Source organism: Aythya ferina (genome assembly GCF_964211825.1).
Source record: "Aythya ferina genome assembly, chromosome: 11".
Taxonomy (NCBI): Eukaryota; Metazoa; Chordata; class Aves; order Anseriformes; family Anatidae; genus Aythya; species Aythya ferina.
In genome coordinates this window covers 9,276,569-9,290,526 of record NC_140307.1, presented here as the reverse complement: position 1 = coordinate 9,290,526, position 13,958 = coordinate 9,276,569, and the positions used below count along the sequence as shown (strand labels likewise).

General features: G+C 41.4%; 1 long non-coding RNA gene across 11 annotated transcripts in view; it reads left to right on the top strand.

Annotated features, from left to right (window-relative positions):
- LOC311442568 overlaps positions 1–13,958 on the top strand; it is a 259,074-nt gene that overhangs the window by 157,691 nt on the left and 87,425 nt on the right. For all 11 annotated transcript variants that reach the window (XR_014696743.1, XR_014696744.1, XR_014696745.1 and 8 more), the window contains one exon: positions 13,233–13,440. This is a non-coding gene — a long non-coding RNA (uncharacterized lncRNA). The remainder of the gene's footprint in view (positions 1–13,232; positions 13,441–13,958) is intronic.

Genomic DNA, 13,958 nt, shown 5'->3' with positions numbered 1-13,958 from the left:
GTCCTTTTGTGGCTTTGCAAACTCGCTGCCAAATGGCTGCAGTTCTGAAGAGCTGCACTGTATGCAGAGGAAATGATTCTTTTCAAGCCTATGGGTTGCTGGAAATTTTAAAGAGAATCCTTTTCCAGGGATCACAGACTTTTATTGAGCAGTGTTTGAAGACAGGTTCTGTTTTGGACTTATGGTTTCGTGTATTTATTTTCATGAGAAATGTTAGTAACAGATGTTCCTTTGGGAAAAGAGACCTGTCCCTTGACAGTATTTTTTTTTTTTTTTTTAATTTCTTGATCTCATGTGTTTATAATCAAGGCATTTTCTGCCCCACCAAAAATACTGTTTTGGCAGTGCTCTTGTATTGTGCACTTTATTAACAGTGAAGCAATCATGCACTGTAAACAGTTTCAAGCAAGCTGAAAAGCAGGACAATGCCATCCACATGTGCTGTATAATGAAAAATCCTGAAGCAGGAATTGGAGGAACTTCCTATGGAAGTGACAGTGCATTCTCAACAAGTCCCTTCACGTCAAGTATTCCATATGTGGACTGAGAGGTGATGTTTACATGCACTCAGCTGCTGATTTATTCATAATACTTTGAGCCATTTGTCCTTGTCTTAATACACACTGTAGTTTTCTGGTATTTTTATAAAGAATGTAAGAAAAATCTGATACCTAGAAAAGTATGTTTTGACTGCGTTCACTCCGTTTAACTGTTCCTTTTGTTTTCTTCCTGAAAATTATTTTTGCTTAAATATTTTGATGTGGGAAGGTCTTGACAGGGCTGTTTACTTTGACAACAAATTCAAGTGTCATATAATAGACTTATTTATGGCAGTGGATTTGAAATGTGTAGCTGTGAATGTCAAGAATGGAGAAGAAGGTTCTTGTCATGCTCTGAAGGATTTCCTAACATCCCAAGTACCTGAGAGTCCACCCAGACTAGCTGGGAATTTGAATACTTAGTACTGCAATGCACTGTTGGAAAGGATTAATCGTGGAATGGTTCAAGAGTAATATTTAATCATGCCTTTCATTCTACCTGTGTGAATAGGAAAACAAATCTCAGTGCAGATCTTGCTTAGGCTATGCCAAGTTTTGACTGGTTAGCCTTGTAGGCAAAACAGAGCTGACAATATCTGTGTATTAACGCATGGAGAACAAATGCTTGTGAGGAAACCTCTATGTGGAAACTTCTAGCAGTGTGCAAGCCTGTTTTGTGTGGTGAGATAAAAAAGAAAACAAGCACTAGAAGAGATCTCTGTCATGATCTGCTGTAGCTGGTCTTGATCCAAGCTCTCAGTTGACCTTTATCTAATAACATGTCAGGAAAAGAGCTGTAACACTTTTCTTTTGAAGTGTTTGGTAAAACTTTCCACCAAACTAGCCTAATGGGAAGATACTCCACTCCAAGTGGAGTGTTTATTTTATGCCCCTGTAAAAAGGTCTGTCTGCTTGTTCCCAAGCTACACCAGAACCCCTTGGTTTGGAAAACAAAGTTGGTGTCCTGTCCCAATTGCACAAGTAGCTTCACCCTTGCAGGGGGAATGTGGTGGCAGCAGATTCCAGGAAAAAAAAAAAAAGCATCCAGGCACTTTCCCTAAATTATCATTTACCTCCTAGACTCTTACCATCAAATTCTGAAAGGTATTCAATTTGACTTGGAATCCAAATCAGACCTTAAAATTAAACAAGCACCCAGACACCAACTGCAGAGCTAGTAGTAAACTTAGCGCCCCAAAAGTGAGAGGCAGGGAGCTGCTGAAATGCAAGGTCATGTCCAAAGCAGGATACAGGCTCTGGGAGCTCATCTGAGCTGTGGTGGTGTCTGTGTGTGTGTGCACACGTGAGACATTTGTGCCTGAGGCTGCTGGGTGATGCCTCCAGCAAGGGGAGCCCGAGGAAGGAAGGAAGAGAGGAGGGAGCGGGAATGTGGATGGAACAGCAAACCACAAAAACATCTCTTTGATCTCTGGGGGGAAGAAAGGAGCACTTAGAGTGAAAGGCTGAGAGTCAGGAAAGCTGCACCACTGAAGTAATTGTAAGATAAATCTGGACCCTCAAAAAGCACCCATATTAGTCAAGGTGGTTCATAGTATAATAGCTGCATTACAGAGTTAGTTAACATACTATGATCGATCAGGGTACTGAGGGAACTGGCAGAGGAGCTGGCCAAGCCGCTGTCCATCATTTATCAACAGTCCTGGCTATCGGGGGAGGTCCCAATCGACCGGCGGCTAGCAAACGTGACGCCCATCTACAAGAAGGGCCGGAGGGCAGACCCAGGAAACTACAGGCCTGTCAGTTTGACCTCAGTGCCAGGAAAGCTCATGGAGCAGATCCTCCTGAGAGTCATCATGCAGCACTTGAAGGGGAAGCAGGCGATTAGGCCCAGTCAGCATGGCTTTATGAAAGGCAGGTCATGCCTGACGAACCTGATCTCCTTCTATGACAGAGTGACGCGCTGGGTGGATGAGGGAAAGGCTGTGGATATGGTCTACCTTGACTTCAGCAAGGCTTTTGACACCGTCTCCCACAGCATTCTCCTCAAGAAACTGGCTGCTCTTGGCTTGGACTGGCGCACGCTTCGTTGGGTTAGAAACTGGCTGGATAGCCGGGCCCAAAGAGTCGTGGTGAATGGAGCCAAGTCCAGTTGGAGGCCAGTCACTAGTGGCGTCCCCCAGGGCTCGGTGCTGGGGCCGGTCCTCTTTAATATCTTCATCGATGATCTGGACGAGGGCATCGAGTGCACCCTCAGTAAGTTCGCAGATGACACCAAGTTAGGTGCGTGTGTCGATCTGCTTGAGGGTAGGAAAGCTCTGCAGGAGGATCTGGATAGGCTGGACCGATGGGCTGAGGTCAACTGCATGAAGTTTAACAAGGCCAAGTGCCGGGTCCTGCACCTGGGGCGCAATAACCCCAAGCAGAGCTACAGGCTGGGAGAGGAATGGTTGGAAAGCTGCCAGGCAGAGAAGGACCTGGGAGTGATGGTGGACAGTCGGCTGAATATGAGCCAGCAGTGTGCTCAGGTGGCCAAGAAGGCCAATGGCATCCTGGCTTCTATTAGGAACAGCGTGACCAGCAGGGCTAGGGAGGTGATCGTCCCCCTGTACTCAGCTCTGGTGAGGCCGCACCTCGAGTACTGTGTTCAGTTTTGGGCCCCTCGCTACAAGAAGGACATCGAGGTGCTTGAGCGGGTGCAGAGAAGGGCGACGAAGCTGGTGAGGGGCCTGGAGAACAAGTCCTACGAGGAGCGGCTGAGGGAGCTGGGCTTGTTCAGCCTGGAGAAGAGGAGGCTCAGGGGTGACCTTATTGCTCTTTACAGATACCTTAAAGGAGGCTGTAGAGAGGTGGGGGTTGGCCTGTTCTCCCACGTGCCTGGTGACAGGACGAGGGGGAATGGGCTTAAGTTGAGCCAGGGGAGTTTTAGGTTAGATGTTAGGAAGAACTTCTTTACAGAAAGGGTTGTGAGGCATTGGAACAGGCTGCCCAGGGAAGTGGTGGAGTCACCATCCCTGGAAGTCTTCAAAAGACGCTTAGATGTAGAGCTTAGGGATATGGTTTAGTGGAGGGCTGTTAGCGTTAGGTTGGAGGTTGGACTCGATGACCTTGAGGTCTCTTCCAACCTAGAAAATTCTGTGATTTCACATTTTTCTGTGAACTTCCAAACTGCCCTCACGTAATACTTCACCTTCCTACTGTTTTATTAGTTAGCCAATGCAATGTATTCAGAGAAATTTCAACAAAACGGTTGCACAACTAAAGTTGATTGGGTGTTTTTGTGGTCTTGGATAACATAGCTCATGATGCATCATAACCTGTTTTTTTTCAAAGAAGCTTTGATATTCTTTGATCATTTCTAGCCATTTTTCAGAAGAGGTCCCTCACCCATTTTTTTGGATTCTTTGTGGTTACAGTGTGTGAGCTGAGCCGTGCATAACAGCACATATGGTGCGTTGGGACTGCCGTAATACCAGGGCCATGCCAACATGTGGTACATAGAAAGGGAATGAGAGATGAGCATATTGTTTATTGCCAAAGAAAGTAAGTCTGAGTTCCTTCCTGAAAGCTGTAGTTCCTGATGTGTAGGCACTTCTTGAGAGCTCAAAAAGGTGAGATAAAGCAGTGGGTCTTACAGGGAAGGGAGTGCAGCATACATCCTCTGGGGGCATCAGAAAGCCCAGGAAAGCTCTGAGCTTTGCGTTCCTTCATGCCCTCCTCCCTTTCTCGTCTCTCATTTCTCCACTTCTGCAAATGTTCTCCTTTCTGGCAGCCATATGAAGAGTGTGACTTTTATTTTAACTGCTGGGCTTCAGTCTGAGATTGAGATCTGTTGTGTGCGTGCAATGGCAAGAAACTGGCAGGGAGGCTGCCTCCTCCTTCCCATTCCTCTCCCCTGTCCTTGGCAGGCCGAGAAGTGTGTGAGGGATGTAGGCTGGCAGCTGCTTGGCTGTGCTTCCTCCTATGAAGCCTTCAGACCCGAGCACTGTGTCTGTGTGTGAGAGAAAGTGAGGGGAAAAGGAGTCCTTGGGATAATACTCCAAAGAGGTTGTACCTGGAGTGAAAGGGCAGGAGGGAATGTGGGTGAGCAGGAGGGCAGACAGCTGGGACTGGGGGACAGGCTGGCCATGCTGAGGTAGCACAAAGATGAGGTCCCAGTTCCTGGGAGCCCTCTCAGGGCATTGCAGGCACTTGCATGCACACAGGGTGCCTTGGAAGTCCTGCACGTGTCTGTGTAACAGCTAGTGGATGGGTAGACCTGTATCTGGACTCTCCAAGTGCTGTGGATGTGAGTGGAACGGCAGTGCATACAGTGATGCAAATCGTAAGCCTTGTCTGAGATCCTGCTTGCAGACTCGCTTGCTGTTATTTGACTGGCAGTACAAGATTTTCTGGCTTTTGAGGTTATTAAAGTATACTTGTATTTCCAAAGAGAGAAAAAAAAAACAGCAGTTGCTGTAGATCAGCTTTTCAGTTGATTTTTTTTTTTTTTTATATTCACTTAAGAAAAGGTTGACTTAAATAATGGTATAAACAGAATCCATATGAAAGTTCTCTTTCTTCCTTCTTTTGTTTTCTATATGTTGTATTGCTGTGACAGCATCAAGGAGATTACCCTTTGCAGGAGTGCAAGACACCAAATCCTTCACAGTTCTGTGCAAAATATTGCCCTGTAGCATTTCAGCACAACAATGCAGCTTGTTGCCATTAAACTGGTTTTCGTACCATGTTGCTATCTAAATGTGCCTCCTTCTTCCTGGAAAATTAAATGGTTTAAACCCTAATGGGAGGGTGTGCAGACTGTAATGTTCCTTCATGTGTTCTCAGATGGGCTTGTCTGATTTTTCTCCTTACGCTGCAGGAAGAAGTTGATACTTACAGGCTTTTTACCTTTTAGAAGAGTATAGAATTGGGGGATGGATATTTTTTATTCACTTTTTAGAGGCAGAAAAATCAAATCATCATTGTAACAATTTTTCACTTTTTGATTACCATAACCACAAAGTGCCTAAGTGTAAGTTGTCCTAATGTAATGACTAAAAGGATGTTGGAACTCTTGAACGCAAAGATTTTTTGCATGGATGCAAAGATTTGCACCACGCCAAGCTATTTGCTAGAGTTGCATCTGTTGCTTGGTTCTGCCCTACTATTTTGTTCTAGAGTTGAAATTCTAACCATGCTGACATGGGGGCAGGCATGAGAGTGCACTGTGTTCCCTAACAGAGCCATCCTCCTGCAAAGCCTCAGACCTTTTCTCATCTGAAAGGACTGGCCTACACCTTTCTCATTGTTTAAATAACAACAAACTGATTGCTTTAGGGAAGCCATAGCAGCTCTCAGTGTAACTTCTTTGAGCCTCTTTGTACCTAGGATTTTTGTGGCCATTGTGCCAAGAAGCCCTGTCTTTTTACAGCCAAAGATAAACTTGTTTCTTAGATTTATTTTGGTATAAAAGTGGATTTGCATAAATGTGATTTGTTTTTCTGGTGCTAGCAAGCCTGTCAACTTCAAATGGAAATCTTGTTGGTTCTACTGGTGCCCATTCTTGGCAGTACAAATGTATATATGAAGAGATGATGCAAAAAAAAAAAAAAGGGGGGGGGGGTGGAGGGCAGAACTTATTAGATTACATCCAACTCTGTAACTGCTAGGTGTTTTTTTAAAGCTTTCTGGAAAAAAAAAAAAAAAAAAAAAAGCTTATTAGAAAAAAAGCTACCACACTGAGGAGAAGAATCAGGGCTATTTCAAGCATATTATTTCACTGTTTCTTGCCAGTGGGAGACTCAGGGAGGGGGCTGGGGGTTTACAGTGGCTAGACAGACCATTAAATTGGTATTAAACACTTTTCCATATGAAGGAAGTCCCCTTCTGCCAAATATCCAGGAGCAGGGGGATTGGTTTCAATGCAAGTACTGCTGGGATGGGGCTAGATAAACTTCGAAATATTAAGAGGTCACTGGGGTCAGGGCGCAGGCTTCAGAGCCCGTCTGGCTGGCTTCCTTGTAGACTCTTGGAGAGCTGGCACACCGAAGCAGCATGACGTCCTGCATAAACATCTGATCCTCCTGACCAGTTTTTTCCATGGTATTAACTTTCTTAACGCAGGGGGGAGGGGGAATAAAAAAATGACCAAAGCTGTTTTATATCAATTTTTACCACGCTGAGCCACAGCAAGATTCCTATGCTGTCCCAAACAATAGAGAGGGCAAAAGGAGAAAAAGCAGGTTGCCAAGCTGCTTTTATAGATTCACAAACTTTGCTCTAGTTCCTAAAATAGCAGCACAACACAACAGAGGGCTCCTCTGAAATTATGATAAAATGCACTGCTATTGATTTTTCAGCTGGTTAATCAAATGGAAAAGATAAATAATGTAAACCCTGCAAATCTGGAAAGATGCAGAAGAATGCTAAAACTACAGATAAGTGGTAAGAGGACTGGCTAAATCCCCAAAGCAAAGAGAACCCAAATGGAGCAACACTGTCAGGATGGAGGCTGGGAGAGAGATCCCAGGTTATGCAGGCAGTTGGCACTGACTGCATGGCAGAGGGCACAGATGTACCTTCATGTTGCTGGTCTGTGCCCCTTTGGGGCTACAAGTTGGTGCCACAGCAGCTTGTGCAGTTCCAGGCTGCTGAAGCTGCATGTTGTCCTCTGCAAAGGTCTCTGGAAACTAGTTCATCCCACGGGACTACTATGCGCAACACAGTCGTGCTTTCTGTTTGGAAACCAAGACAGCTAAGGGGTAGCAATGTCCTGGCTAAATTGAGTAAGGTGGGGCTGAAGCCTTGGCTAGCTAGATATGTTTCACTTTCCCGGAGACTAGAGCCAAAAAGAATCAAGGATTTGGCCCATAAATTCTATTATTAAGAACATCTCTTCTTCCCAGCTTGGCTTTTGTTCACTGAAAAGCAATCTTTCAACTTCAAAATACTGATCTCAGTTCAGTAAAAACAAGAAAGCAGAAAATCTCTGCTGTGTTATTGTAAACTTCCCTTTTATATGCTGGAGTTCTGCTTGGTTGTGCTTTAATACAGACTCTAGATTCTGGAAATAAACTAATATGTTTCCTCTTCTGAGCTTGACCATGAGAAAGTTCATTAATGATCCCATATACAGCACAGTGCAAACTTAGACAGCACTCTACATGGGAATCCAATGGTGCAGAGCTTGGTGGAGGCAGCTCTGCTCATTTCCTGTGGAATTTGCTTGGTATCTCTGTACTAGCAGATGGTATTGTAGTAGCAGAGCTTTACTCAGAATGTGGAGCCATTAAGTAGTCAGTGAAGCAGCTCAGGAGTCTGCATTGTCAATACAGAAGCATGATGGTTTGTTAAATCTGCTGGTTGCTTGTGTAAAGGAAATAGTTGCTTTCTATTTTAAATCTGGAAATTTCATAAACATAGCTCCATTTGCTGTTTTGCTGTTTCTGTAAGCAGTGGTGCCTGCCCTCCTGCCTACAGCCATATAAACTTTTCTGGAAGGGCCCCTCAAGGGCCAGATGCTACAACCCTGTGCCTATAACATGGCCAGAGAGCAGAGCAATTTGATAATAACAGGCATGTATATACATGTACAAGTGCTATAGGACTTACTCTATGGTTCATACCTTGCACATGATCAAAATGCACTTTGTGGGTGATAGGTTTGCATCCAAAGCATATGCATTCTTGCCATAAGGCCAGAAGAAAATCTGCTGTATATTGGAAGTGTTTGTTTTCTATTGCATACAACATCCAAACCTGTTCATCTGAATAAAGAGGGACATGCCAGGTTACACTCTGAGATATTGCGATGGCTAATCAGTCAGCCATGAAGGCAGAGACTCTAATGACACAGAAGACCAGTGAGTGTAGCTTGTGGGGGGGGGAGCAGGAACAGATGAAATGGCAAAGGCAACCAGAAAAGATGGAGTATGTTGCACTAAAAGCTGAAAATAACTCAGGGAGATGAGAAACACTGTTGTATAGGGTGTGGGGGGGAAACCAGAGCTTAAAGAAGAGAGCAGTGAAGACCACAGCAATGACTGTAGTCCATTTTTATTTTAACCACTTACAGGAAGGTGGTGAGTCACCTCTTCCAGAGCTCTTTGATTTATTAGTGAGGTGAGTTTCCTGCTATGGAAATCAGAGCCAGGAGAACTGCCAAAGAAGGAGGAAGAGTGTGCACAGATATCTTCGTAAGCTCTGCAAGGAGAGGAGGAGGAGGCAACCATTAGGCTGGGGAGAGGAACATATCAGAGACACAGAAGTCAGAGAGCAAGAGTTATGTTAGCCCTCATAAAGGTGAAAAATATAAAAATATTGTCAGAATTTCAGATGAACAAATGCACACCAATAAATGAAGCATTCTGACTTTTATTTTTATGGATCGGTGAGTGCAGAAAAATTCAGTCTTGAAACTATAATACTCCAGTAGGTCATTGCAAGGTCATCTGTCCAATAAGTTACAGAGCTATGTTAATTTGTTCCACATTGGGCTTGAAGCCTACAATGAGGTGAAACAGAATTTTATGGAAATGTTTTTACTGAAGGAAAGCTCGGATTTTCAGGTCCTGTCATTTGTGTGCTTTCTGGACCTGACTAGCAGTCCTGCTGGAGAGCTTGGGAACCTTTTGGTAGTATGACGTTGAAATTTGTATTCTTTTTATGATTTTGATTTTAACAGATTCTTTTTAATTCAAATTTTTCCACTTGAAAATGTTCTGAGAAGTTATAATAGACAATAAAGCCCATCAATACAGTAAAACACTTCTGACAAAAAATGCAACATGCTGGACTGCATGTCTGCATCACCTGTATGCTGCTTGCTTCTCCTTGGAAGGAGGACAGGTTGCTTAGAGCTGACCTTAGCTTCACCTTTCAGCTTCTTCCTTAGCTGAAGTGCTCATGGATTTGAACTGAAGCATGTGTATATGTAGATGTGTGGGTATTGCTAAAATATTAGCACTGGGCACTAGCAGAAAATAGGATAAATCTGTTTAAAATGCTCTTAAGTAATTAGGCAGCTATAAATAAAAATGAATATGTGCTGTGTGTTCACTCACCCACCTTGTCAAGGATCTTTTTTAACTGTAGAAATTCACAACATCTGAAGCTGATCTTCACAGAAAACCAACTTGTACTTTTTTTTTTTTTTTTTTTTTTTTTTTTTTTTTTTTTTATTAGAGCTTGACTGGGGTTCAGGCTACTGCCATGTGTTCAAATACCTTGGTTTCCATCAAGGTGGTTTCCTTTTGGAGCTTTGCAGTTCAGGCCAAATTATAGGCCGGGTGCTATTTATCCTCACTAGTTTAGATAAAATATTAATCATCATCATGTTAATATTTGTTATGTGGATTCATTTTATGTTTTTTTTTTTTTTTTCAATTTCTTCTACCTCTTCAATAACTCCTCAATTTCTTGCTAACCTTAATGTGAAACTAAGTTTATTATTTCGACTTCCAAAGATGATTATTCGGCATTAAGTAAACAACCTTGGCAATGTACTTGCTCACATTCGTCCATAATAACTCCCTGCCCCTATTTTATCGTTTATGGAATTGCTTTCTAATCCTTTTCATGGTTCTTTTAAAAATAGCTTTCTTATATAATAGATAATAACATTTGTTATAAAATGAAAGTAAAACCAATTAAATCTGCCTTATTGTACTTACAAAAGATTGATGTGTGTAAAGTCTAACAGCTTATTTGGGGATTTTAATCTAAAAGTGCCCCGCAATAACATTCTGTTGTGTTCAGGGAACTAGCTGTAATAGAGAAGCCACTGCCTGCAGAGATGCTGAACTAAATTAAAGTATTGTGTGCTGGTATTCTAGCATCTGCCTCCTACATTAATCTGTGGAAAACGCCTGAAAATACCCTAAAGTAGCAGCCATTTCTTTGTTTAAGTTTGAAAGCTTTTTGTATCTGTTCTCATTAATGCTGCACTGCAGAAGATTCACTGTTCAGTAAATGAATTGAACAGAAGCTTCTGCAAACCAAGACCAGGCTGCAGTTTTCCCATTTCTGTCTCCATTTTATTTTTGTTGTTTGTAAAAGGTTTCAATTTGAGCTCTAGGGACCTAAGCTTTACTATGCTTGCTTCAACATATGTATTTCCTGCTAGGAAGAAGCAAACTAGTTAAAACAGAATGAATGCTTCAAAAATTTAAATAGTATACTATTTGAATGATTGAGGATTTCTTGATCTACCTTAGTCTTTCTCTTGAGTTATATTTGCATATATGAGACTGTAAGTGTATACTTTCTCTGAAAGGTGCATTCTGAAAACGCTTCATCTTCATTGTAAAGTCTCTTATTTTGCTCCTCCTTTATAACACTTTCATTCATCCAGTGCTGGATGAGAAACATGTGATTTACGACTGTATATGATATAAATAGCTGAAACTCTAAGAGCAGCAAGTAGTAAACAGACTGTAGGCAGTAATATATTTGTAGTATTTTTATGCATGAATAATCCATGAGTTTATTAAAAAAGTCTGTTTATAGATAACTTAGTAATAGAAGAATGCTTTAATTCTTGAAATAAGTTATCTTCTCCAGCTTCAAAAATAATTCTGTGAAATGAAAAATAAATAATATAGAAAATAACTATGATGTATAGACTTGTCAAACTTAGCAGTTGCTATTTCAGAAAATAAAATATACGTTCACTGGGACAAGGGCTGCAGAGTATGCATCTCTGAGGGTGCTCCCCCAGCTGCTGATCTCTGCTATCGTACCTAAGCTGTAGGTGAACATCCTTGAGCATCGTCCTTTGGCTGCAGCTGTACTGGTTGAAAAAGTTCCTGCTTCCAGCTGTTTGTCCCTGTCCCATGCCTGGACATTATCACCCCCCTTTAGAGCAGGCAAAATGATGCTGTTTAAATTGTTTTAGGAGTTTCTATACACCTCATTGTCTCTGGGCCAGTGAATAGGTTCAGTATTGTCATGCCAAGCACTGTCCTAGCATGCACCATAGCCCTGCTTGGAGTGCCTGGGGCTATCAGGGCAAAGAAGGCCTTCTTCTATACAAGACAGACCAACCGATTTGTAAATCTGGCCTGAAAGAATACCCATGCTTTATAAATAATGATTATGGCGTTTTTGAGCCCTTCCCTTCATTGTTTCCTTTAGCCAAAGATATCTGTTGAATTTGAACCAAATTACATCCATAGGTTATGACTGATTTGAAAATTATTTTTATAGCTGAAAAACTCATTTCCTTCTCCAGAACAACAACAACAAAAATCCATCAATTCCTTTCCCATCTGAGCTCTTTTCTGCTTCTGATTTAAGTTACTTTATGGGTTGTAACAAGCTCTGTATGCCTTTCACCTCAGGTCTCACATACTTAAAAACTATTCTTAGAAAAAAAAAAAAAAGAGGCTCTGTTAGGATAAACTGATATCTTAGAGTGCTTGCAGTATGAAAGGTTGTTTACTAATATTAAGTAGGAATAGTAAATACTAGTTTTAAAATGGTTACAAAGGCAACAGTTTGAAATTGGAAATCAGAAAAAGACTGAAGAGAAAATAACGACGGCATTAGGAGAGTGTCGTAGTGCTTCAAACTGACATTCCTAATATGTATTTAATTAAGAGCCAATAAAGTGGAATTTAAATGTACATAAACTCTACACAGTAGAAACTTGTTAATTTGCACTCTAATAATTTGCAGACTTTATAATTCATGAAAAGAAAAAAAAAAAAGCTTTCTTCTGCCTCTCAGCAATGATTTAAACTAGAGACAACAGTGAACTAGCCTGTTATTAATGTTTAATTTCTTTGGCAAATATGTGAGGAAGCAGTGTCTGTATGTATGTGAAGCAGTGTGTATGACCATATTGTAAGGTATTAACTACTGGATCAGAGTTAATGAAATGAAGCCCAATTTACAGTGCATTATCTTTGTATTCCCCCCCCTTTCAGACAGCACCCAGTGCAACTCCAGGATTTTCACTGATTCAGAGTTGATCATAACAGAGCACTTTTCACAAAGGCACAAATGCAGCAATTCGTAGTAACTCTCAGGCATTGAAACCACAACTCACTACCACCAATGGCCCAAAAGCCTGATCACAGAGGCTTATGAAGGTACACATGGAAATTCCATGGAATTGTTCAAGTTCTCTTCCAGGAGGTTTGACTGAGTTGTGGTGGTGGCAGGAGGTCAGCTCTATTGCTGGTGTGCAGTTCAGTGTCTGTTGGCAAGCTCCCAGTCTTCACATGTTATTCTCAACTCCTTTGCCTTAAACAAGCTTTTAGGTTGATATGAAGTTTTTGGTGGTGAATCCCTATAGGTCAGTTCCTGTCCATTACTGGCTGTTGTTCATAATATAGTTCTGATTTCCTTGCCTGCTCTGACTTGTGCAATATATCCAGATCGTGTTGTTTGGTGATGCAGTTTTACTCTCTCTTCCTATAGGCATATTTACTTAGAGGGAAAATTGAATTTGATGCTATTCTGTGACACTAGAGATGGTACTAAATTAATATTTGACTATCATTTTCAGCCACTTCCAACCTGTTATTCTCATGTTGTGTTTGATATTTTCAGCTTTAATGGGTGAGAGTTCTTAGTCTAAAAATATTAATCAAACCTAGGGAAACTCTAAGCATATTCACTTAATTCATTTTGTAATTAGATTGAGTTATTAAATAGATTTTTATTTCTAAACTCATGTTTACTTGAATGAATTATGAATCATTGTTGATTACCACCACAGTATTTATAGTATTTTCCTTTGAATTCCAGGTGTGTGAAATGACCTTGATGTACTGCACCAGCTTCACACTCAATCAGTGGAGAAAAAATAAAAATAAAAAAAAAATAGTGTGAATGTGTCAGATAAAGATGTTCCAATCTGCTTTAATTCTGACTCCAGTTACCCAGAAACTGTCTATCCAGTTGTATGTGAAAACCTGGAGTAATGGCTATTGAGCCAAATTTCATCATCTGCCAGGTAATTATAGCTCATGTTATCTTCAGCTGGGAGTTACCCATGTAGAGGTACGTGCAGAGTAGGACCCGTTTGTATTTGTTCTTCTGTGGTGTATTTGTTTAAACAAACATACTTAGCAGCAGCTTTCATTTTGCAGCTAGAAGGCCTGTAGCAAAGTAGAGGAGCTGGCATTTGCATTGAGATTCCAATTAAGTTGAAATTAGCATGAACTTCTGTTCAGTAGCTGATGTTTAATGTATGGCAGATGAAATGGTACTTTGATAAACTGACTCCAAGGATTGTTATGACATTTCTTGTCTGCTTCCTACAACGTGATTAGACTGCCATACTACCATGTGCTTAATAGTTAGTGCTATCTTGTGCCATACCTTTCTGGCACAAGAACTATCCAGATCAGTGTGTAAGATAAAGCTTGCTTGTACAAACAAATCCCTCAAAACCTGACATACACACCACACTACACTTAAAAATCAAATAAAATAAATAAATAAGCCCCCTGGATAATTGAAAAACCTGTC